General features: G+C 43.2%; 1 protein-coding gene across 4 annotated transcripts in view; it reads left to right on the plus strand.

The window, feature by feature from the left end:
- Nucleotides 1-26,660, plus strand: part of DAB1 (DAB adaptor protein 1) — a 703,351-nt gene that overhangs the window by 414,320 nt on the left and 262,371 nt on the right. Inside the window, exon 1 of one of the 4 annotated variants that reach the window (XM_043490450.1) lies at nucleotides 12,756-12,974. The exons of 2 other annotated variants lie outside the window; for them this stretch is intronic. The gene's annotated coding sequence lies outside the window, so the exon portion shown is untranslated. Of the gene's footprint in view, nucleotides 1-12,755; nucleotides 12,975-13,333; nucleotides 13,448-26,660 lie in introns of those variants that run through there. One more of the 4 variants, XM_043490446.1, reaches the window with a different exon arrangement.

Consider the following 26,660-nt stretch of genomic DNA (forward strand, 5'->3'; position numbering starts at 1 on the left):
TTGAGTGAGCCTCATAATACCCCTGTGAGAGAGATGCGGAAACAGAGGCACGGAATGGCTTACCCTAGGTCACACAGCTGGTTAACTGACAGAGCTGGGACTTCAATCAAGCCAACGACTCCCTACTGCATGGCCTAACCACAAGTTCACACTGTCTTCATGGAGGTGAATTAAGGGACCAATGAACAGCTGTGACTGTGCAAATGAAACAAGTCATTCTATACATCATAGAAGAGGTGTGCAATACCATTCTCTGGATCATACTGAGGATTCAAAAGAACTTTGGGTTTTAAAAGGAACTTGCAGGTCTCAATTTCATTTTTAATACGAATCCAGTGGGTCCAACATGTGCTTGCATGCTTCCTCAATAACCTGTCTGTTTTTCACCAGATAGCACTGTATGCTCAATTCTTGCCATCCCCTTCTTCTAGTTGTCACTGCTAGAAGGCTACAGAGTCAGACTCATCATTTTACTAGGAAGAGCACCATGTTTTTTTTTTTCTACAGAGACCCTCATCATTTGAGATTACAAGGATGCCATGTTAGTCCAGCACGTACCCTTTTTGTAACCTATAGACCAACATCTGTGAGCTTGTCTCATAAGGACCTTTCAGAGAATGCTCATGTCTGATAACATGAGTTCTATAGTGAAGTTTTAGTGAAGCAAGAAAAGGTAGACAAGATTGAAATGAAAGATATAATTTCTTTCCAGTTGAGAAAAGCACTGGATACAGTACCACATCACTATTAATATAACTATTGAATGACTGAGGAACTAATTAGGTGACTGAGGACAGACTGCAGTGGTAAAAAATAATGGATAAGAGGGGAAATGGCAAGTGAGCAACTATAGCTACTGATGATGGAGAAGATAGGGATTTTTTTCCCACTCAGTACCTAATTGACTTAGAGGAGCCTATTAAACTTAAGCCATCATCATGTGTGGAGCTACTCATGTACAGCTTCTCCACAGTGATCAAGATGATCCTGCTGTGGGCTATAATATCAGCAAATATGGAGAGTGGTTCTTTGAGGAAGCTGAAGCCTGAGTTGGCCAAGGATATTCTATGCATTGGTCTATTTTAGTAAGATCTTAACAGCAGAGATAATGGCTGATTCACCGTTCAAATATTTGAATGCCAGGTCTGAAATCATCCTTGAATCGGGTAAAATGTAACAAATGTGTCTGTCTCATTTTTAGAATCCTTTTGGATTCTTTGGAAGTGACACAAAGAAATCCTTCTCAGACATTTCTCAGATTCTCTTTAATATTGCTCAGTATCTCTTTATTACTACCACAGCCCCAGATGTATCCAATAGTTTAATGAAAATGAGATATTTTCCTCCTTGAGGGGTATCTAATTTCCATTATTATTAATGGTCATTCTTTGTGTGCAGTAAAAGTATCCCTGTGTTTTATTGCTTAGTGATTTAAAAGCTTACCATTTACACAGGCTGAAGTTAGACTAGCTCCTAATTATAGTGGCGTGTTGCACCACTACACTAGTATAATAACACCACTATAGTAAAGATTGCATCACAACTTCTGTTTAAAGATCAACCTTTTTAAGTCCTCTAAAATTGAGATGCTTAGTTGGATTCCTTTGAAATTTGGTGTGCCTCAGAAGGGTGCAGAGTAGGGTTAGTGACCCAAATTTGGGGTCATTTAACTCGAAGTTGTGGAGATATAAGCCTCCCCCCCAGCAATTTTTCAAAAAGTTTCAAGGTAGGATAGGGTTTTGTTTGCTCAGATATCGAACTATTGATGTGATGCAGGTCAAAAAAGTCTCAATCTGTAAATTTTTACCCAAGGCACCCACTAAGTCTTTGGGAGACCCAAATTGTGAATATGTTCACATCTTCGCTTGCATAGATGTGCAGTCTGGAAGGATTACAGCGCACACGCACCGAAAAAGGGAAAACAAAAGTGTGAGAGAGTTTCTATGCAGCAACTGTCTGCTTGCTTGAATAGTTTGAGAGAATATGCCAATGCCATTGCCTTGGTGAACACCCTGCCACTGGTGTTTCTAGTCTGAACCTTTGTACACCTGTGCAATAAAGACTTAATAGCTCATGTTACTTAGTACAAGTTGTCTCTGTTACATTATAACACGTTTTTATTTTATGGGAAGATTTACTCTGAACACAGCAGAATAGTGAGCAGTTGGTATCTGACCAACAGTTTTGTTTTACTGGGTGGGGAAGAGACAGAGACAGAGGACTTTGTGGGTACTGGAGAGACAGAGAGAGGGGTTGTGATTGCCAAGAGGCCGGGCAGTGAGGGTGGGTGGTAGGAATACCTTGGATTGGTTGTTTGAGAATATCTGTGTATTGACTAGCCGCTGGACACTATACTGGCCATTGGCACTAAAAGATTCAGGAGATTCCAGATCCTGGCATACACTCACACACTTAGCCAGCTCCGAAGAAAGAACACCACCGGTGCACAATTTAAGAATCACTTCACAGACTTTTACAAGTCCCTTATTCGTACTTACAGCTCAACCCACACTTTCACTTAACTGTGATTAAAGCATTAGAATCCTGTCTTATTCCACCTCACTGCTGACAATATCTTTCATAATAAAAGCCCTGTGCCCTGCTACTGATATAACCTATGCATTTCTGCATTCAAATGGTGCATTCTGGATCCTTAAGGTAAACATGCATCTCTTCCCTTTGCTCACACACATTGGAGGGGGCAAAACATATATCTCCCCATATCATCATCATAGCTGTCACCCAGCTGAAAGCAGTCCTCACAAATCCTCCCATCACAAACACACCTTTACCAGGCAGTTCCAACTGACTGCACCTCGAATGTATGTAAGTAATTCCCATTGGCTACTGCCAGCTTCAGGGGACCGGAGGGAAGGTGGTGTGGGCAATCTTTTTTGTTTGTTTGTTTTTTCTTTTTAGTTTTTTAATAGTTTTAGATGGAATCCTGTAGGTGAGAGTGGATGAGTTGTAAAAGAAGAGTCTGTATATTTCAGCAACTGTGGGGTTGGCAGAGCAAAGATATGTATGTTAACGGAGTGTATTGGGGCACTGCCGAAAGAGGACAGAGTTAAGGATATATGAGCAACCTTAGTTATGTATTTCCTGGCTTTCAGAAGTTTGAGTTTTGCTCAGCTCAGTATTCTGCAAGGGGATGACATACCACCAAGCAACAGGTTTCAGAGTAGCAGCCATGTTAGTCTGTATTCGCAAAAAGAAAAGGAGTACTTGTGGCACCTTAGAGACTAAAAAATTTATTAGAGCATAAGCTTTCGTGAGCTACAGCATCCGATGAAGTGAGCTGTAGCTTACGAAAGCTTATGCTCTAATAAATTTGTTAGTCTCTAAGGTGCCACAAGTACTCCTTTTCTTTTCACCAAGCAACGTTACCTCTGCAGCAGGTCTAAGGGTCTGTACAGATGGACAGAAAGTCAGCAGGAGCCTTGGGTTAAGTAAGAGAAAACCCTCTCTGGAGTTTTAGGTTTCTTAATACTTTTTTATGTATATAACCAAAATATGCCCAAACTAGAAAGGTCTCTAGCTAATCCTTTGATGTAGCTAGTCTCTAAAAGAAACAAGTAGAGTAGTTGTTGGCTCTCCAGAGCTCCCCTTCCTGTCTTTTAGGCAAATGGTCCTCATTTGTTTAACTCTCAAAGGAAACCAGCTCCTTTTTCAGGCTCCATGCCTAAATAAGCTCAGCTTCAGATTAATTTATGTGTGAGATGGAAGCTGAGTGTTTCTCAGGGAATCAGAAAACCTGATCTAGAACTCTCGCTGTGATGTAACTCCTTAATGCCAACATCTGTAATGAGCTCCCTTAAAGAAACTGCAGACCTGTTGTAAGATGCATAACTGAACTTAAACCTATTGGAAGGCCAAATCCATTAGATTATTTAGAGACAAGTGGGGTGGGTGTGAGTAGTACAGCCTTTGATTTTAGTGGTGTTTTGATTAGATTCTTTCATTATGAAACACAGGTTGAGTCTGATTTTTCCTAAAGAAACTGCTAAAGTCTATGTGACTCCCATCAAAAGTTACTTTTAGAAACAAATAACTTTTCATATACTATGCATCTACGCCCTGATCTTGCAAACACTCAGGCATGAAGTCATTGGGACTCCTTGTAGTAGTAAAGCCAAGCACATGTGTAAGTGTTTGCAGGATTGGGGCCATGCTTTTAAAATCTGTGGGACGGATACCTGAGAGAGTGTGGTGTGTGTATATATACTGGGAGCTAATGACATGGAGCTGGATGTGAGAGATGTCCATTTTATTAGTCACCACAGAAAAGCTGCATTGATAAGTTAACTAAAGTTGATTGGGAGAAGGATTGTGAGATGAGGAGTAAGAAGCAGTTGCCAGACTGATTAATAAACAATTGGTACCTTCCCATTATAAATATCACAGCTAAGATAATGCTGAGGAGAGGACATGGCGAAGAGAGCAAAACACATTCTGCATTCTTGAAGATTCCGATAATTGTATAGTTCTAAAGAAAATAGTAAGTAGAATGACCAATTTAGAGCTGGCTAGGAAACAGCATTTGTCCCACAAAAAATGTGTTTTAAAAAAAATCCATCCCAAATCAGGATGCATGAAAAGGCAAAAACAAAGGTTTTTTTTGCTGGATGACATTCAAAAATATTTTGTTTTTCAAACACTGATGCATTCCCTTACCTCGGGCTGCCGTCCTCCACTTCTGCTCACAAAACAGATAGCCAGGTTCCCTAGCTCTCCATCTGCTCTGCTGGCAAGCTGCCCAGCTCCCTCTGCTCACCTGATGGGCTGCCCCAATTTCTGGGCTACTAGGAATTCCCAGATCCTCATCTGCCCATGTGGTGAGTTTCTGGGCTTCCCTGCTCCCGCAGCTCCCTGGCTGGGGGCTGCCCACATCCCCCTCTGTCCAACTGGCAGGCTGTCCCACACCTTGGACTGCCTGCCTCTAGTCCTAGGCTACCAGTATGCACTGCTTCCTGGGCTGCTGTACCTTGCAAACTGCTAGTCTGTCTAGCTCCTCATGCTGCCAGGGTCTCATGGGCAGTGGACAAAAGGGGAGCCGGGGAGTCTGGCAGCCCATGAGGCAGACAGCCTGGGGAACTGAGCAATGCGGAAAGCAGGCAGGTTGGCCGGCGGCTCAGCCTACCCACTTTGCATCAAAGGTTTCAATGGAATTAACACGTTCCCATGGAATGGTTTTAGTTTTGTCTAATCAGCATTTTCTGACAAAACTTTTACATCTTTTTCTACTAGGAAATGTTTGTAATGAAATAAGTTATATCTACTCAAATTTACACAAGCTTTGAAAGAGCCACCTTTGACTTTAAAAATTGCTGTTGTGTCAGAAATCTTTCCCATACCACATAGTTAAATGGAACACCTACGTGTATTAGAACTTTAATGAGAAAGAGGAATGGCTGCTCTATTTTCTCAGTTTGTGTACAATGTGCCTTTGACAGCTATTTGTGTATCATCAATTTCAATGTTCAGAGAGCCGCACTGATGTCTGGTCTATTACAGAAAAAGCCACACCCCGAGTGACCTAACCTGCAGTTTAGACAGCAGTAAGCTGATGGAAGAATTCTTCCATCGACCTAGCTACTGACTCTCAAGGAGTCAGATTAGGTACGCCATTGTGTGTAGTGGAGTTTCTTGTTTTGGTCAGTTATTTGTTTTTAATATACAAGTTCCTATGTGTTGTTAGAGAAGACAAGGTCAAAGAAATTGCCTCTTGCACTTGGAGCAAAAGATGATGAGGTTTGAGATGGTCCTTAGTTCATTCCGCAGTTTTTGACTGGACACAGCACATTTACCCGCATTGTTGTGAGTTCCATTATGCTGGGGAGGGGAGTTGTGACCATAGATTTCATCTCAGAGCTTTAGGTGCTCTTTTAATATATATCTATGCTGGAGCTGGAGGTGTAATTTCTAGCTCGAGTAGACATACCTTAGACTAGTTCTGATTGAGTGTAGCCATGGTGGTATGAATTATGGGATGGGCTAGGTATGTACCATCAATACATAGCTGAATGCAAAGCAAATGCACATTGGAAAACATAATCCCAACTATACATATAAAATGATGGGGTCTAAATTAGCTGTTACCACTCAAAGAGATCTTGGAGTCATTGTGGATAATTCTCTGAAAACATCCACTCAATGTGCAGCAGCAGTCAAAAAAACTAACAATGTTGGGAATCATTAGGAAAGGGATAGATAAGACAGAAAATATCATATTGCCTCCATATAAATCCATGGTACACCTACATCTTGAATACTGCATGCAGATCTGGTTGCCCCATCTCAAAAGAGATATGTTGGAATTGGAAAAGGCACAGAAAAGAGCAACAAAAATGATTACGGGTATGGAACAGCATCCATACGAGGAGAGATTAATAAGACTGGGACTTTTCAGCTTGGAAAAGAGACAACTAAGGAGGGATGTAACAGGGGTCTATAAAATCATGACTGGTGTGGGGAAAGTGAATATGGAACTCAGGAGAATGTTGTGAAAGCCAAGACTATAACAGGGTTCAAAAAAGAACTAGATAAGGTCATGGAGGTTAGGTCCATCAATGGCTATTAGACACAATGGGCAGGGATGCAAAGCCATGCTCTGAAATGTCCCTAGCCTTGGGCCCTTTAAATAGCCGCGAGAGCCCCACCACCGCTACCCCAGGACTCCGGCAGGCTCCGGGGACGATTTAAAGGACCCAGGGTGGTAGTGGCAACCGGAGCCAGAAACCCTATAAATCGCAGTCCGAACCCTACTGCTGGAGCCCCGGGGGTTGCGGCGGCAATTTAAAGGGCCCGGGGCTCTGCTGCGGTAGCGGCAGTGGGAGCTCTGGGCCCTTTAAATTGCCACCCAAGCCCCGCTGCCTGAGCCTCGAGGTAGCAGTGGCAGTCGGGGGCTCTGGCAGCGATTTAAAGGGCCCGGGACTCCCACCCCCAGCTATTTAGAGGGCCTGGGGCAGTAATGGCAGCCGGAGCCCTGGGCCCTTTAAATCATCCCCTGTGCCCCTCCACTGCTACCTCAGGGCTCCGGCAGGCTCCGGGGACGATTTAAAGGACCCGGGGTGGTAGCAGCTACTGGAGCCCCGAACTCTTTAAATCATTCCTGGAGCCCTGCTGCTGCTCTGGTGGCTATTTAAAGGGCCCAGGTCGATAGCTGCGGCAGGAGCCCCGGGCCCTTTAAATCACCACCCGAGCCCCGCCGCCGCTTCCCCAGGGCTCTGGCAGCAGGGCTCTGGAGGCAATTTAAAGGGCCTGGGGCTTCAGCCACTGCTGGGAGCCCCGGGCCCTTTAAATTGCTGCCTGGGGAAGCCAATCCGCTCCGGTATGGCGCACAGGCTCTTGCTTTCACCTCTGACTGAGAGCTTTCGATTGATTTGAAATTCTGTGGGAAGTCAGGTAGAGAGCAGAAGACAGGCTGCTGCAGCATTCTATGCTAGTTGGACTTCATTGGTGGTCTGCAGGAACACTGGATCATGAGGATTGGGACTATTGTTTATTTCCCATGTTGTTTGTATGAGTATTTTGCGCAGCAGCAGGGAAGAGGAAAGCGTTTTTAAAAATAGCCCAGAGCTTACCCATGGAGTCTATGGACTCCCTTAAAGCTGCAAGGAGCCTTACATTAAAAATGACCTGCAAAATAAAAAAAAATAGATTTCTCCCCATTTTTCCTTCCTTATGCTATATTAAACAGGCCTGAAATGTTATCCTCATTCCCCTTTCAAAAAGAAAACTGGAGTGGGGGGCAGGGAAGAATTGTGGTTCTACTTATTTTTTACTTTAGAAATTCTGGTGTTGTCTGCCCTGGAAGTAGTGCTGGTCAAAATCAGATTTCTGTCCCTCAGGTTGAAATACTGGAATTTCCTGTTTTTTCTCATCCTGAATCAGAGTGAAAAGTTGAAATATCAACATTTTTCATAGAACAGAAATTTCTTAAGTTAGGTTTGGATGTGTCAAAACATTTTGCTTTGACATTTTCAGTGCATCGTTTCAGGTTCATCCTGGGAGATGTAGTCCTGCTTGAAAGTCTAGCCTGTCGAAGAGAATGAGAGGAATGAGGCACCTGAACTACACCTCCCATAAGTTACATCATCAGCTCAGGGGGACATATATTAATGTTGAACTGACCTGAAATGAAACATTTCAATATGATTTGACAAACCAGAACGTTTTGATTTGGCTCACCTTGATGGCATCTTGACAGAAAATTGAAAATTTTGTGGAAAAATCAATTTTCGCATGGAAAATTGGGATTTTATGGAAACTTCAGTTTCCATTGAAAAAACTTTTAGAAAGAGAATCCCAAACAGCTCTACAGTGACTGGAGAACTAGTGAAATTATGGCACATAAGATCAGAGTGTGAAAAATAAGCATTTTAGAGGGGAAGAGATTTTTAGTGAGACTGTTTACAACTCTGTATTTTTTAACACTTTCATAACTTCAGTGACTTTTTAACATTCTGGATAAAAGATGATTTTGTTAAAGATTCTACATCCTTAACCCCTTCAGTTAAAGTGTTAGGATCTCATCTTGCACCATTAAAGTTGGTAAGAGTTTTATTTATAGTAAACATTCTCTAAAACCTCAAGAAGCCCTCTAGCAAAATCAGGGAATGAGATTTGACATTCCTGCTACTTCTAATGTTTAAGAAAAATAAACAGATGTTTTTCGCTTTTTGGAAAGTAAAGGAGAGGGCAGGGAGCCTTTGAGACCTTTTTGTGTATCACAAAGAGCACAAGTCTAATTGAAAAAAAAAATCATTGCCAGTCACCTGTAAGTGACAAGAACGTTCCATTATCTTCCAAATATGAGTGTGTGTTCAGTGCTTTTGGCTTTACCTTTGATCCATTACTCTCTGTACCAGTCCTTATGAAAGAAAAAAGTGCTATGATGGATCCTTACCTCTTCATTTTAAACTTAATAGAACATTGAGAAGGAAGTCCTGCTTGCCTTTTGGTTAATCTATTGATCATTAAGTGCTATAAGAGAAAAAGAGTACTACACAGAGGACCTGGACCTTACCTATGACAACCGTTCAGCACATCAAAAGTCTGTTTACAGTATCACTCATTAGTTTCATATCTTCATATTATGCAATGATAATAGTATTGTCTAGGTTAGGCATTCCTGGTTAGGGTCTCTCAATTCTTCTAACTGGGCACACTCTGCTATGGAATAACCTCTCCTTTGGCCTGTATTGTATAGATTGTGGTGGGTTTATCTATTAATCTTTTTTTTTTTTAGGGGTAACTCTGTGATGGTATGAAGTGTGATTAGAATATAGAATGGAGGAATGTTAAATTTACTTAAGGTTCCTAGAAAAAGATTAACAAGCACTTTCAGACTCCCTCAAACTGAATTAATTATGTTTTTGTATCTCATGTCTTTGTCACATTGTTCACTTGGAAAAAAATCTGTGACCATTAAAATGATCTCAGTCGGGTACCTGTGATACAAAGTTATAAACTAAAAATATTTTACATTAAAACAAAACAGGTTGCTTATGGTAACTTTTGCATAATGCAGGAGTACAATGAAGAATTGCAGTTCAAATTACTTTTTGGGTCTGTTCTATTTTCTTAGTTTTTAAAGTAGACAATTGCAAAGTATAATTACAGCAAGTTCATTTGCATTCATATTACAATCTGGTGAGCAATTACATTCTTTTATATTTAAAAAAGTAGTGTAAGGAAGTGTGACTTGCATCAATAAATTTCAGCAATGAGAATAGAATTAACTACTTTTATACAAAGTGGTGTTACTATTGTTACTGAGGCCTGGTCTATGCTACATGGTTAGGTCGATGTAAGCTGCCTTGCATCGACCTAGCTGTGAAAGTGTCTTCACTTTTTTTCACAGGTTTCAGAGTAGCAGCCGTGTTAGTCTGTATTCGCAAAAAGAAAAGGAGTACTTGTGGCACCTTAGAGACTAACAAATTTATTAGAGCATAAGCTTTCGTGAGCTACAGCTCACTTCATCGGATGCATCCGATGAAGTGAGCTGTAGCTCACGAAAGCTTATGCTCTAATAAATTTGTTAGTCTCTAAGGTGCCACAAGTACTCCTTTTCTTTTCACTTTTTTTGGATTCTATCTGATGTAAGTGCCTCTCTACACCGATTTAGTAACACCATCTCCCTGAGTGGCGTAGAGTCACAGTTGATGTAATGAGATTGTCACTGTGTCAGTGTAGACACAGTGTTGCTTATGTTGCCTGTTACTGGCTTTCAAGAGCCCTCCAACAATACAATCAATACAAGTGTTTCTGGTGAGGATGTGCATCACTGACACAAGAAGCCAAGTGTGAACACACACAAGCAATGTAATAACTGTGGTGGCTGTATGCCAATGTAAATTAGGTTGACATAATTTTGTAATGTAGACATGATGGCCTCAACATCTAGCATCTTTCCTGTACATAAAAGACTTGTGACAGGCTGGCTACATGGCAGATATAACTTCCTGATCAGTGTGTAAGGGCAAGCTTCATGTAGGGCATCTTGTTCACTATTGCACTGACTAATCTGAAGCGTGCATTTTGAGGACTCTAGAATCCACAACTGATTTCTTATATTTTAATACCTTTTATGAAAAACAATCATAGTCAAATACAGAGGGTGCAATACATGGTCCCAAGAAGTTACTTGAAACGTGACTTTTAGTTGCTGTCTTTGGACTGTTTGTGCATTCCTTATTGAGGTGAAATCCTCACTGAAGGGAAGACTTATTGCTACTAGATACCGTCACAGACAAAGGTCTGCAGGTATATGCTCCCTGAGGCTCCATTGATAATCCCATCTGTAATTTCTCAAGTGAATGGAACTGAGGAAAGTAGTTTTGTGGTAAAAGTAGATGGTGAGAATACAAGTTTTTGGATGGAAAGTCTGACAACTGGGATATGGCTTTTGAAAAGTATTGTAATTTATCAAATACATTACAAGGGTTATTGGACTATTGTAACAGTCATTTAAAAATATAACAGACTGGATACTACTGTGATGGGTGCTATAGAAATATATACTCTCTCTCTCTCTCTAATTCAAGAGCTTTGAAATAGTGGGTTTCACATATTTTAATGTATTTACAGTGTTTACTTCTTGCATTCTGCCTATCTAAATTCCTCCTGCAGTTTCACTTGTGTATGGTATACTTCAAATCTTCTCTTGAACTCTTAGACGGGAACTCCTTTGCCCTTTTTAACAGTTGTCATATTTGCCTCAGAAAAGACTGCATTTCACTAGTGGGAGAAGAGTATATATGTTTTCCCTATGTGTATTTTTGAGTTTGCTAATTTGGCGGTGTGCTGTAGGATCTTTTAAGATGAAAGGGGCTATAAACTTAAGATATTGTTTATAATTTTGAATCTGATTAGTTATTCTGTTAGGGCAATTTCCCCATTGACTTCAATGGGAGAAAGATCTAAATCTTTGACTCAGAATTGTTTTTCCTTTTGCAATTTACCTGGTTAGCTGTGATAGATCTTCTTTTTTGCTTTGATTGGAGATAAATCTGGTAAAATATCTGGAAGAGGAGCTAACCTCCGGAATGTACTTTTCCTCTGTATGGTAAATCTTTTTCAGGGAGTGCATGACAGTCTCTGTTTTGTAGGGGTCTACGTTTGTACAGGTTTCAGAGTAGCAGCCGTGTTAGTCTGTATTCGCAAAAAGAAAAGGAGTACTTGTGGCACCTTCGAGACTAACAAATTTATTAGAGCATAAGCTTTCGTGAGCTACAGCTCACTTCATCGGATGCAAGTGAGCTGTAGCTCACGAAAGCTTATGCTCTAATAAATTTGTTAGTCTCGAAGGTGCCACAAGTACTCCTTTTCTTTTTACGTTTGTACAGAAGCTCTCATCACAGAATAAGTTTAACGGGTCCTGAATTGTGCGCGTCTCTCCGACTTGATCTGCTTGCTATAGACCTATGGGCTCGGCAGCAAGTGCATTACGCTAAATATGCTTACCCCATTGACTCTGAAGGTAACAGCCCTTAATGCCTCATTAAATTTTCATGGGTGACTGAGAGAAGCCAGGAGGAAAAAGCCACCCCATTAGCAGTAGCTATTAAGGGGTCTTCTGAAAAGCAGGCCCTGTCTGGCGGCAGCAACACCACCCAGCTTTCCGAGAAACTTGTTTCTTGTCGGATGTTTGCAGGGCGAGGCCCAACACCGGCTGTTTGGTTCAGATTTCGCCTCCCCCCGAAAGGAGCGGGGAGAGATGGCCGCCGCCCTGGGAAGAAGCGTGCAAAAGGCTCTCCCTTGCTGTTGAATGCCTAGGGCCCCTAAGGGGCGTGGGGGGAGCATCCTGCACTGGCCCAGGGCTGGCCTAGCTGCCTTGCTCGGGCTCTTGCAGCGCTTAGCCGTGGCGGCCCTTCAACGCCTTGCACGGCCCATCGCCAGCTGGCGGCCACCGCCTGGGCCCCTGGCACCGTCCTGCACCCTCGCCGGGGCGGGAGCGCCTGGGCCGCGGGGGGCACCCGGCAGCTGCCGGTTGAGTGAGGCAAGACGAGGGCGGGGGGGGGGGCTGCAGACCTTGCGGGGTGGGGCCGAGGGCGCGGGCTGGCCGAGGGGCTGGAGGGAAACGTCCGCGCTTCCTTCGCCGCCAGCCCTGCCCCGCTTTGGGGGCCAGGCCCTGCAGCGCGTCCTCGGGGCCCCGGGCTGGTGCCTTAACCGCCGTGCACCGGCCCGGGGGACACGGGAGAGCACAAGAGCCCGGGGGGGGGGAGGGGAAGACAGTCTGGGAGCAGCGATGCTTCCCGCCCCACCGGGGAGCCTGAGAACCGCTTTGCGCACCCCCGGGAGTCCGCAGCACAACCCGGAGAGCAGGCGGCGGCGGCTCTGGGCTCGGCGGGGGCAGGCCCCCGGGCAAGCGGCTCTCCCGGGGCGGCCGAGCCCACGTGCGCGGCGAGGAGCGAGAGCCGCTGCCGCGAGCGCCCCGGGGAGCAGCCGGGCGCCGAGGTTTGCCGCGGCAGGTTGGTGCTGCGAGTCTCTCTTTCTCTCCCCCCCCCCCCCAGCAAACGGGGGGGGGTGTTTGGGGGGCGGGGGGGAGACGCTTGTGCGCGCAGTCCGCGTGTGTTCCCGGAGAAGTGCACCACAGCAGCTGGGGGGGGGGAAGGGGGGGGCTTCTCCTGGGCGGCACCGAATAGCAAGAGCAACGAGAAGTGCAGCCTCTTCTCTGCCGGAATAACAGCTCCGGGCTCTCCCTGTCCATTGCAGTGCTCTCTCCGCCTGGGGGCGGGGGCGGGACTTTGGGAGCGGGATGGACGGGGGGGGGGGGAGAGAGAGAGAAGGGGTTGCCCGGATATTGCCATGCTGGAGTTGGGTGGCCGCTGCCACGTGCAGTTGTAATGGGGAGAGGGGGCAAGGAGGGGGGCGCCTTCTGGTTGCTCCCCTGAAGAGCCCGTGGAAGGAGGGCGGGCGGGCGGCCCCAGGCACTGCCTCCTTGGTGAGTGGGGAGGTCTGGGCGCCTCTGCGTGTGGAGGGGATGGGATGTGGGGCAGAGGGCAGCCTATTGCTGCTGGGTGGGGGGGGGGAAGGTGGGGTGGACAGGAGTGGCTTTCTAGCGCCCCCCCCCCATTACAGGGCAACTAGCATTTCCTCCTTCTCCAGGTGTTACCCATCATCATTCGCACGCTGCAAAGCCCCTTTGCTCCCCTGGAGTCCAAGCAGAGAGGAAAGCCAACAACCAACGTGACCTGGGGGGAGTGATTTTTTTTTTTTTTGTCTTGAGGATCCCCGGGCTCCTGACGAAGCTGCGGATGGTGGGGGGGGGGGGGGCTGAGTGTGTGACCGAGCAATCATCCCCCTGATTCAATTAGATGGCCACGCACAGCCATGTTATTGTGACAGCCCCGCACCAGGACGCCGCTTGTCTTGCGTTCGCTGTTGCGCACCGTTGTGTTGTCAACGTTTGGGGCTTCCCCGGGGGCGGTTGGTGAGGGAATTGCCCAGCCCATATCCGGAGCTTGGTTTCTGGTTCTGAATAGCGCTTTTGCAAACAACCCCACTGCCCCTCCCCCCAAATAAACCCTCCTAAAAGTACAAATTGAAACGAGCCGCCTTGTTCGTGTCTGTGCTCCGCTTCCACGGGGCTTGCAGCCCGTCTATACACTGATGCCTGGTCGCAGATGATCTTACACTTGCAATCTGTCTTTTTGATAATGCGCCTCCTGAAGGTATTGCTGCTGTCCACGGTATTTTTAAATAAGGAGCGTGTTAGCTGAGGGCGCATTTTAAAAGCACCCCGCTGTGTATTTATTTATTTTTCCTGGGAAGATGCATTGTGAGTTGAAAACCAACCGCAAACGGGATTGTCTGCTGGAAATTTATTGTGGAAATATTTAGAACCTAAGGGAGGAGTGGAAATGCCGACTTCACTGGGTTGCTTAAATATCGATGGTTCTGCGTAATAGGGCTATCCCCGGTAGCCTGGGTCCCCTGGCAGTCCATAACATTATGGTTATAACTAAGCTCTCTGATTTAAAGCTCCTCTTCTCCTAAAAGCCTGATTCTCCAATTGGCCTGTATACCTGCATAAAGGGTACTCAGGAGTAAGGGGTCAAAATGTTCATGTTGAAAGTTTGCACACTTACTGAGGGATCTCTGCTAATGCATAACATTGCAAACCTCCCCTATTCTCATTATTAGTGTCCTCTTTTAAATTACAGACAAGATGAGAGATTCCAGATTCCTTGCAGTTCCAACAATGCACAGTCAAGGAGCGGAGTTTAAAAAAAAAAAAAGAAGTGAAAATTGGCTTTAATAGAGACGTTCCTTAAATGGAATTTGATAAAATTTTTCATAGTAAGACCTAATAAGAACTGTGGGAGGAAGTCCATTTGGATTAACCAGAGAGGTTTTAATGTATGCCCTTAAGTGAATTAGTGTTCAGAATACTGTGATCTCAAGCTCTTAACTACAGTAGGGTGTTCCTGTTGGCTTGATTCACATTTAGTATGCATTAGGTTGTGAAAGAAATCACAATTTGAACGTTTGGGAAAAATCTCAGGGAGATTCACTGGATCATTTCTCAAAAAGAAAAGGAGTACTTGTGGCACCTTAGAGACTAACAAATTTATTAGAGCATAAGCTTTCGTGAGCTACAGCTCACTTCATCGGATGCATTACCTGTAGCTCACGAAAGCTTATGCTCTAATAAATTTGTTAGTCTCCAAGGTGCCACAAGTACTCCTTTTCTTTTTGCGAATACAGACTAACATGGCTGCTACTCTGAAATGGATCATTTCTGAGTGTGTTCAGTATTTGGGGCAGGAATAATTGTGTTTTTATCTGTTTGTAGACCACCTAGCACAATGGAGTCCTGATCCAAGACTGGAGCCCCTAGGCGCCCCCACAATATAAATAATAATAATAATAATTAATAATAAAACATTATGGGAGGGGGTAGGGCAGAGCAGCCATCTGAACAAGAATGTTTTGTTTTATTGTTTTTTATTAATCCTGGCACCTGTAGATCACTGAGTGTTAGTTTCATTGTAAAGTTGTGTTCTGTTGTGCATTTCAGTACAATAAACTTAACTTTAGATTCTTCATCAAAATAGTTTTAAAAGCCAAATTCTTGTTTAAAAGGGGATTTTTCTTCCATTTGCTTAAATTCTGAATATGCAACTAAAACGCTTAATCACCTTTATTGTTTTCAACTACTCAAACAGAAAAACCCTTGTGGTTGACGAAACTCATCTCTGAAGCTGATTGACAGTATGTTTCCATTGCAAGACACAGTATTTTCTTCAGTCATTTCATATAATTGTATCGCTTACTGTTTTTCTTTTTCTTGCTGCTATGCTCACTTAAGCAAAAAGGAAATTATTGCTAAACATTGGATTGATATTCATTCAGATAGCGGAGATGTACATTTTTTTGCAGAGACCCTTAAGAGATTTTTTTTGTTGCACGGTCTAAATGCAGTTGATATCTGAATTAGAAATTAAAACAGAGAGCGAAAAGGCATATTTTCAGACTTCTGAAGTCAAACTGCAGGTGAAATTAGCATCTAGTTTACACAGTTGTCATTAATTTCTCTAATTACATGCATTACACACTTTCCTTAAATATATACTGGATTTTCTTCCAACTATTCTTTTGACTCACAGTGCATTTAATCACCATGGCATATGAGTTCAAAACTTATTGTCCCTAGTGGTATAGAAAGAATTTAGTTTGTGGACTGTACATTTGCACTGCTCTCCCTTTAACAGCCCCTCAAGATATGGATGGAAGACAGCCACCCTCATGGCTGGTAGGATCTGCCTTCTGGACTTCAGTGCTTGCACACATCAGTGGTTTCATCTTAGGAGGATTGAAATGGATTTTCTTTTTTTAGCTCAGCTTGTGAAAGATCCAGTGCGTGCCCCTTGACCTGTGGCCCCACATGATGAAGCGACACCAACAGTCAAGGATGTTGACTTGTGGCAGCTACAGGGCATCAAAGGTAGTAGCATCAGATTGAGCAGGTTGTGCTGAGCCAGTTAGGGCTAGAGCCACAAAGGGGACTCAGGGTTAGTATTGCAGCACCTAACTGTAGGTGCCCTGCTGCCCAGTGGAATTCCCAGCCCCCAGTTAGATGCCCAGGCACCCTTTTCAATGCTAACAGAGAGTTAGATGTCTAAGAATGGGATTGGCAAAAGCCAGCATACTGATCTGGGAGCTGTCTAAACTAGCCAGTAGGAAATGCTGAGAAGAGGGGTGTGGCCTAAACCCCACACCTCCAAAGGAATTAGCCCCCTAATTCTCAACTGGAGGGTGCCTAGCCAGGAACCCCCCCCCCAGCTGGAGTTAAACACCTAAGCCCGGTCAACCCATTCTCAAGAAAGCCAGTGATTGTGCCCCTTTATACCTGAGAGCCACATGGTTAGACCATTCACCTGGGATGTGGGAGATTCAGGTTCAAATTTCCACCTTGTCTGATTCAGAGCAGGGATTTGGACCACAGCCTCCCACCTTCCTGCCCTAGATACTGGATTATAGGGTATGTGGACGGGTGGGGGGAAGCCGTGTGGGTGTCAGTCTCTAGGGTTGAAGCTGCTCCTCTTTGTATGAAATATTTAAATAGTCATTGGGCGATAGAATGAGTGAGTGACTCTGTAGCCCAGTAGTTAGAGCAGTCTCTTGGGAGCCCTGGGTCTCAGTCTCTTTGCCAGTGAATATAAGTAGGTAAATGTGTAGTTTGAGCATTCTGTTGGAGGACTTAGGAGGCTTTGGGCATGCCCACCAACAGAAATTAGGTGCTTTAGGAAATGCAGGCCCCCAGGGTATTTAGGTGCCTGAAAGTTAAGTGGCAGCTGAGCAGTGGTTTTGAGGATCAAAATTTTGGATTTAGGCACTTAAAGTTAAGCATTTAAATCTCATTGTGGATTTCACAGTCTACTTACAATGCAGGTACAGTCAAGAAGGTACAGGAGGCAGATCCTTTAGGGTTAAGGGCCAGCAGTTATGGAATATTCTACCCTTTCTTGTTCATTAGAACACGTCCTTGGCAACTTTTTGATTAGATTTCTCTTGGTTTCTCTTGAACTTACTTGGGCAAACTGTTCATTTAAAAGTACATCAGTTTTAGTTGTTCTTTTAAGCTGCCTAGAGGTTATTGGACAGATGTGTGTCTAAATAACCTTTATTTATAACATGCTTATTACTGTCCACCATACACTTGCTGATGCTATCATCAGGTCCTGTCCCATAATCTCACTCATGCAAAACACATGACAACCATATTGCCATCCTCAGGAGATCAAAATCATGAGCTGAACCCACCCAAAACATCAAGATTTTTTTTTTTAAAAAAAAAATCATACTGCATTTTTGGTTTCTCTTTTGATTTTTGAACTCTGCCTATCCCCTGTGTGTGACAATTGGTGTTTACCACTCTGTCAGATTTATTAAATACGGTGATTCTGGCCCCCATTACAGGAGCTCTCATCCCCACATCTGCCCATCCCCTGCTCTGCAATTAATTTTGTCACCCTGGCTCTCCATGAGTTCTGTCCCTTTCTGGTGGCCACCCTCAGTTCAGCCCACCCACCCACCCTGTTCGCCCCCATGCCCCTCTGTTCAATTTCCTGCAACCTCCACCATCAGTTCAGCCCCTACTCAGTTCAGTGACCCCCCCCCCCCCAGCCTCACCTCTGCTCCTCCGGAGCTCTTCACCCCCCTCTCCCAGACCTGAGGAGAGGGGGAGCTGCAGCAGGGTTTCCGCTAGCCTCTTCCCAGCCCAGGTGCTGGAGGCAGGAGGAGCAGATATGCCCTCCCCATAGGAGGTTAAAGAGTTGCATTGAACTGCTGGGCTTTTTGCTCCCTCCTTCCCCCTCCCATCTTGTGATAACAGTGAGCAGTGGGGAGAGATACAGCTGGCTTCTGGCAGGGCTGATGCTCATGACAGTGCAAGATGAACTCCATAACCCTCTGAAATCCCATCACTCGTGAAAATATCACTAGAGTTGGCAGTACTTTGATGACTTCAGCACTGAGCTCATCTATGATGAGGAGACACTAACTTGATAGATCTGCCAACCCATCTCATCCCATCCCATCCCCAGAGGCTAAGTGAATCTCTTTCTGTCTGTCTGTCTTTCTGACTCTTTGGGTTTCAAGTATTGCAAGGTTTTGGTCTGTCAGAAAAGTCTCTTGGTTTCTGTTTGATGAAATATGCTGACTAACTGCAGCCAACCTGCCCTGCTAATATGGGATTCTCCTGAAGATATGTCAACAACAGTTAAATATTGTTTACGAGAACCTATATAATTACAATAAAATTTATGTTTGGGAAAATGTGGATGGTTCCAGGGAATAATAATGGAGGCAAAGATTTTTTTAAAATGGTGGCTAAAATTAGACTCCTAAATCTATATTTAGTCACAGAAGTAAGTGGCCTGATTTTCAAAAGTGCTGCTTTCTTGGCCACACTTACTGAAGTTAAGAGGGATTGTTGGATGTGTAGAACTTTTGACAATCCGGCCATTTATTTTGGGATATAGAGCGTGTCACTTAATCACACGTTCATATCCTGTGCAGGTAAGTAGTGACCAAAAATTGTTCTGTCTACCGTAGCTACTTACATGGCTCTATTACTATAGTACTTGAGCGCCTCACACTCTTTAATGTATTTATCCTCACAGCATCCTTGTGAGGTAAGGAAGTAGTAATATCGCCATTTTACACATGCAAAATTGAGGCACAGACAGATTTGTCCAAGATCACACAGGAAGTCTCTGAGTGGAGCAGGGAATTGAACCCATTCCTCTTAGGATCCAGGCTTGCATCCTAACTAGTTAACCATCCTTTCTCTCACTTCTGTGTGAAAGGCAGATTGTATAAAAGATTGGTTGCTGTGCAATTTGTTCAGTGGCCTGTGTGAAATGAGTTGGTGGTCCAGACCTCTTTCCTCACTGCCAGGTGTCTGCATTGCAAAAATGCTATAATTGACGGTTTGGCTGGAAGTAACATCAAAGAGGACAAGGACTGAATGAGCATGGAGACTGAACTATCATCTCACCTCAGCTCTTCTGGTGCAAGGTTAAGGCATGTTAGTACGATAGGGTGGAGTGAAGAAGACTGTACTGTTCCTTTTATGGGGATAAACTTCACTTTTCTAGACGGTCAGGTCTTTTCCACCAGCATTAAGCTCATTCATAGTTGTGTAAAACGGACCTTAGCCTCTCAGTCTGACCTCTCTTTATACCTATAAATCAGCTATGTGAATATTTTTTGCATATTATCATATATTCAATTACACATGTGTAAGAAGCTAGATATTCAGTAGGATTTCACCAATTAAACCTCAAGTGCCATTTTGCAAAATAACTTCTTCCTTTGTATTGCAGTTCTCTATTTCAACAATAATACAAGACTTACTGATGAATATTGATTAACAATATGAACATTTCACTAACCATTTTAAATAAAAATATTTAACCCCCCCACAAATAATTAAATAGATTAAAAAGAATGAAATTTAAACAGTTTTAAAAGGTGACATATAGAACTAAACTCCATACTTTTCCAATAATACAAGATTTTGCCCAGGCTATTTTAAATAAAATTGCATTTCATGGCCTTGGCTTAATAATTTTATCCATAAATCAATTCTGCTTAAAAGAAGTAGAATTGTTATTGCCCCATCCTTCGTAAAATAAAAAGGTCAGCATAGTGGGATACAGAAAAGCTGTCACATTATTATATGCAATGTCATCTGTGTATCTAATCTCAGACAGTCAACCGTCATATATTTTCAGATGCTAAAGGTGTAAGCAGTGTTCAGACATTTTAACAATGTAATGCATAAAATTGCTGTTCTATTTGAGGGTTTTTTCACTGTGGTGTTAGGAAATGTTATGAGAATCCACTTAAAAGTAGTTTGTATAAATAACTGCTGTATATTTTTTATTTGCCATGCATACAGTCATAGGCCTAATCCTAGCACAGATCCCTCCATGGGACTCCACATGGACTCAGGGCAGCGGATCCAAGTGCAGTTACAGCTTTGCAGTTGTTCTGAGTAAAGGGAGCATGTAGCTGTGCTGCCCCAAGTGGAGACCCTTCTGACTCTGTCACTATTGCCTTGTTGCCCCATCCCTTGCTTTTGGGAGAGTCTGGCTTACTTACTTCACCTCTTTCCTTGGAGCGGATTACTCCCCCATGCATTAGTTAACATCTCAGTTTGACAGGTGCTGGCGACAAAATCAGGATTCTTCCCAATTTCCACCCCTCTCCCACAGTCTCAGGGCAGCACCTGCCCTTCCCATCATCCCATTGCAGTTAGCTTAGTGGAGAGAAAAGCATCTTGCGCTTCCTCAGGAGGTCCATCATATCAAAAGTAGGATAGTCTGATACCTGAGGCTACAAACATACCCAGTTATTGGTTCATTTGCTCTATTAAATATGTACTGATGTATGAGCTGCTCTCTTTACTGTACAGAGTTATCTGTGAGCGGATGATTTGCTCTCGGTTCTCCAGATAGTGTCAAGCAGCAGTGTTCAGTTTTTTTCAGCAAATGTTGATTACTCTGGTGGGTAGGGGAACAGAAGTTTCTTGAGAGTCTTGTGAATCCCCAAACCCAAAGGCAAATGAATAGAAATTTAGTGGACCTAGAGCTCTCCAAAGAGGAGTCTGACCTAATTTATATTGTATTGAATCAAATAATCCTACCATGCATGTTCAGGACCAGATTAACTTTTTGTGGGCCCTGATGCTCAGATCATGTCCTGACCTTTGCTCTGCCCGCAATCCGCCACTAGGCCCCTACACTCGGTCTCTTACTCCAAGGCCCCGCCCAGCGCTCGCAGGGGGAGGAAGGGCGGAGAGGAGTGAGTGGTGGGCACGGGGAGAGGGGATGAAGAGGAGCAAGCGGGAGGGAAAGGGGAGAGGGGGCTGCAATTTAAGCCATTGCTTCTTGTCCTATCCTCAGAGGTTAAGAAGAACAATTTTTCTCCCCCCTCCTTGTAACAACCTTTTATGTACTTGAAAAATGTTACCATGTCCCCTCTCAGTCTTCTCTTCTCCAGACTAAACAAACCCAGTTTTTTCAATCTTCCCTCAAAGGTCATGTTTTCTAGACTTTTAATCATTTTTGTTGCTCTTCTCTGGACTTTCTCCAGTTTGTCCACATTTTTCCTGAAATGTGGTGCCCAGAACTCGACACAATACTCCAGTTGAGGCCTAATCAGCACGAAGTAGAGCGGAAGAAATAAGTCTCATGTCTTGCTTACAACACGCCTGCTAATACATCCCAGGATGATGTTTGCTTTTTTTGCAACATTGTTACACTGGTTTCAGAGTAGTAGCCGTGTTCGTCTGTATTCGCAAAAAGAAAAGGAGGACTTGTGGCACCTTAGAGACTAACAAATTTATTTGAGCATAAGCTTTCGTGTGCTACAACTCACTTCATCGGATGCACTTAAGTGATCACTCTCCTTACGGTGTGTACGATAAAACCCATTGTTTCATGTTCTCTCTGTGTGTATATAAATCTCCTCACTGTATTTTCCACCAAATGCATCTGATGAAGTGAGCTGTAGCTCACGAAAGCTTATGCTCAAATAAATTTGTTAGTCTCTAAGGTGCCACAAGTACTCCTTTTCTTATTGTTACACTGTTAACTCATATTTAGCTTATGGTCCACTATGACCCCCAGATCCCTTTCCAAAGTACTCCTTCCTAGGCAGTCATTTCCCATTTTGTATGTGTGCAACTGATTGTTCCTTCCTAAGTGGAGTACTTCACATTTATCCTTATTGAATTTCATCCTATTTACTTCAGACCATTTCTTCAGTTTATCCAGATCATTTTGAATTTTAATCCTATCCTCCAAAGCACTTGCAACCCCTCCCAGCTTGATATCATCAACAAACTTTATAAGTGTACTCTCTGTCATTATCTAAGTTATTGATGAAGATATTGAACAGAACCAGACCCAGAACCGATCCCTGCAGGATCCCACTCATTATGCCATTCCAGCATGACTGTGAACCACTGATAACTATTCTCTGGGAATGGTTTTCCAACCAGTTTTGCACCCACCTTATAATAGCTCCATCTAGATTGCATTTCCCTAGTTTGTTTATGAGAAGGTCATTCGAGACTATATTGAAAGCTTTACTAAAGTCAAGATATACCATGTCGACTGCTTCCCCCCTATCCACAAGGCTTGTTACCCTCTCAAAGAAAGCTATCAGGTTGGTTTGAAATGATCTGTTCTTGACAAGTCCATGCTGACTGTTACTTATCACCTTATTATCTTGATGTTTGCAAATTGATTGCTTAATTATTTACTCCATTATCTTTCTGGGTACAGAAGATAAGATGAGTGGTCTGTAATTCTTTGGGTTGTCCCTATTTCCCTTTTTATAGATTGGCATTATATTTGCCCTTTTCCAGTCTTCTGGAATCTCTCCCATCTTCCATGACTTTTCAAAAATAATCGCTAATGGCTCAGATATCTCCTCAGTCAGCTCCTTGAGTATTCTAGGATGCATTTCATCAGGCCCTGGTGACTTGAACACATCTAACTTGTCTAAGTAATTTTTAACTTGTTCTTTCTCTATTTTAGCCTCCGATCCTACCTCATTTTCACTGGCATTCACTATGTTAGACATCTAATCACCGCCAAGTTTTTTGGTGAAAACTGAAACAAAGAAGTCATTAAGAACCTCTGCCATTTAAACATTTTCTGTTGTTGTCCCGTCCCCCCCCCCGCGCGCTTTCATTGAGTAACAGGCCTACCCTGTCCTTGGTCTTCCTCTTGTTTCTAATGTATTTGTAGAATGTTTTCTTGTTACCCTTTATAGCTCTAGTTAGTTAGATCGCGTTTTGTGCCTTGGGCTTTCTAATTTTGTCCCTACGTACTTGTGGTGTTCGTTTATATTCATCCTTTGTAATTTGACCTAGTTTCCACTTTTTGTAGGACTCTCTTTTGATTTTTAGATCATTGAAGATCTCCTGGTTAAGCCAGGATGGTCTATTGCTATAATTCCTGTCTTTCCTATTCAGTGGGATAGTTTGCTCTTGTGCCCTTAAAAATGTGTCTCTGAAAATCTGCCAACTGTCTTCAATTGTTTTTCCCCTTAGACTTGCTTCTCGTGTGCATTTGTTTTTATGTTTTTAGCAGGCATACTACTGATTTTGCAGAACTTTAGATTTAGATGTTATCAGAAAATGGCCCTATAGTTGCAAGATGCGCTTTACCTTAATGAGCAGTCAGTGCAAAATCTGTATAAAAATAGATTTGGAGGATATTTTTCAGAAAACAGATGATAAAGAAATAACGTCAAACCCACTGGAGTTGCTTGTCATAGAATTGTATAAATACAGAGCTGGAAGGAATCTCAAGAGGTCCTCAAGTCCAGCCCCCTGTACTGAAACAGTACCAAGTGAACCTAGAACATCTCTGACAGGTGTTTATCTAACCAGTTCTTAAAAACTTACAGTGATGGGGATTTCACAACCACAAACTCCATTGGAAAACTATTACAGAGCTTAGTTACCCTTACGGTTGGAAAGTTTGTACCGTTATCTAACCTAAGTCTAATTTTCTGCAGATTAAGCCAATTACTACTTGTCTTGCCTTCAGTGGACATGGAGAACAATTGATAACCATCCTCTTTTGAAGGAGTCCATCCTTTGAAGACTATTATCAGGTCTCCCCCTCCTCCTCCCCCCCGTCTTCCTTTCTCAAGACTAACATGCCCAGTTATTTTAACCTTTCTTCATAAAGGTTAAAGGTTTCTTCATGGAGGTCAGCCTCCATCCCAAGCAAGGGGGAAAGATTCATAGGAAGGGTTGCAGGCTAAGGTGGATGAGCAAGCATCTCAGACAGATGATTAAGAGAAGGCAGAAAGCCTACAAGGAAGGGAACATCGGAGGGATCAGCAAGGAAAGCTACCTCTTGGAGGTCAAAAAGTATAGGGATAAAATGAGAACTGCCAAAAGCCAAGCAGAGCTGGACCTTGCAAAGGGAATTAAAATCAATAGTAAAAGGTTCTATAGCCATATAAATAAGAAGAAAACAAGGAAAGAAGAAGTGTGATTGCTAAACACTGAGGATGGGATGAAGATTAAAGAAAATTCAGGTATGGCCCAACACCTAAACAAATACTTTGCCTCAGTTTTAATGAGGAGCTTAGGGGTAGTGGCAGGGTGGCTAGTGTGAACAAGGATAGAAAGGTATAAATTACCACATCTGAGGTGGATGTCCAACTCAAACAGTTTAATGGAACTAAATTGGGGGGGGGCCTGGATAACCTCCATCCAAGAATATTAAAGGAGCTGGCACATGAAATTGCAAGACCAATAGAAAGGATTTTTAATGAATCTCTAAACTCAGGGGTCATACCCTGTGACTAGAAAATTGCTAATATAGTTCCTATTTTTAAGAAGGGGGAAAAAGTGGTCTGGGAAACTACAAGTCTGTTAGTTTGACCTCAATTGTATGCAAGGTCTTGGAACAAATTTTGAAAGAGAAAGTAATTAAGGACATAGAGATTAATGGTAATTGGGACAAAAAACAGCATGGTTTTACAAAAAGTAGATCGTGCCAGACCAACCTGGGGTTACTAGTGGAGTTGCTCAGGGATTGGTTGAGGGATTGGTCTTGGGACCATTCTTATTTTAACATTACTGACCTTGGCACAAAAAGTGAGAGCATACTAATAAAATTTGTGGATGACACAAAACTGGGAGGTATAGCCAATTCGGAAGAGGAATATCATACAAGAAGACCTGGATGACCTTGTAAACTGGACTAGTAGAAATGGGATGAAATTTAATAGTGCAAAATGCAAGGTCATAAATTTAGGGACTAACAACAAGAATTTTTGCTATAAGCTGGGGATGTATCAGTTGGAAGTGACAGAGGAGCAGAAAGACCTGGGTGTATTGGTTGATCACAGGATGACTATGAGCCGACAGTGTGCTGTGGCCATGAAAAAGGCTAATGCAGTTCTAGGATGCATGAGGTGAGATTTCCAGTAGAGACTGGAAAGTGTTACTACCATTGTACAAGGCACCTGTGAGACCTCATCTGGAATACTGTGTGCAGTTCTGGTCTTCCATGTTTAAGGACAGTGAATTCAAACTAGAACAGGTGCAGAGAAGGGCTGCTAGGAGGAGCCGAGGAATGGAAAACCTACGTTATGAAAGGAGACTCAAAGAGCTTGGCTTGTTTAGCCTAACCAAAAGAAGGCTCAGGGAGATGTGATTGTTCTCTATAAATACATCAGAGGGATAAATACCAGGAAGGGAGAGGATATAATGGATATAAACTGGTCATCAACGAGTTTAGTTTGAAATTAGGTGAAGGTTTCCAAGCATCAGAGGAGTGAAGTTCTGGAGCAGCCTTCCAAGGGGGAGTAGTGGGAGCAAAAACCTAACTGGCTTCAAGATTGAGGTTGATATGTTTATGGTGGGGATGCTATGAAACTACAGAGAATTCTTTGCCAGATGTCTGGCTGGTGGATCTTGCCCATGTGATCAGGGTCTAATTGATTTCCATATTTGGTGTTGGGAAGGAATTTTCCCCCGAGTCAGATTGGCAGAGACCCTGGGGCTTTTTCGCCTTCCTCTGCAGCATGGGGTATGGGTTACTTACAGGTTTAAACTAGTGTAAATGGTGGATTCTCTGTAACTTGAAATCTTTAAACCATGATTTGAAGACTTCAGTAACTCAGCCAGAGATCAGGGGGTCTATTACAGGAGTGAGTGGGTGAGGTTCTGTGACCTTCAATGTGCAGGAAGCTAGACTAGTTGATCATGATGGTCCCTTCTGACCTTAATGTCTATAAGTCTATGAGGTTTTCTAAGCTTTTTATCATTTTTGTTGTTCTCCTCTGGACTCACCAGTTTGTCCACATCTTTCCTAAAATGTGGTACTCGCAACTGGACACAGTACCCCAGCTGAGGCCTCACAGTTCAAAGTAAAATGGGACAGTTACTTCCTGTGTCTTACATATGACACTCCTGTCAATACCACCCACAATAATATTTGTCGTTTTCGCAACCTCATCACATTGTTGGCTCATGTTAAGTTTGTGATTCACTATAAGCCTCCATCGTTTTCAGCAGTATTACCAAGTAGCCAATTATTCCCCATTTTGTAGTTGTGCATTTGATTTTTTTAGAGTAGTATTTTTCACTTGTCTCTACTAAATTT

This window comes from Dermochelys coriacea, chromosome 8 (assembly GCF_009764565.3).
Source record: "Dermochelys coriacea isolate rDerCor1 chromosome 8, rDerCor1.pri.v4, whole genome shotgun sequence".
NCBI classification, from domain to species: Eukaryota; Metazoa; Chordata; order Testudines; family Dermochelyidae; genus Dermochelys; species Dermochelys coriacea.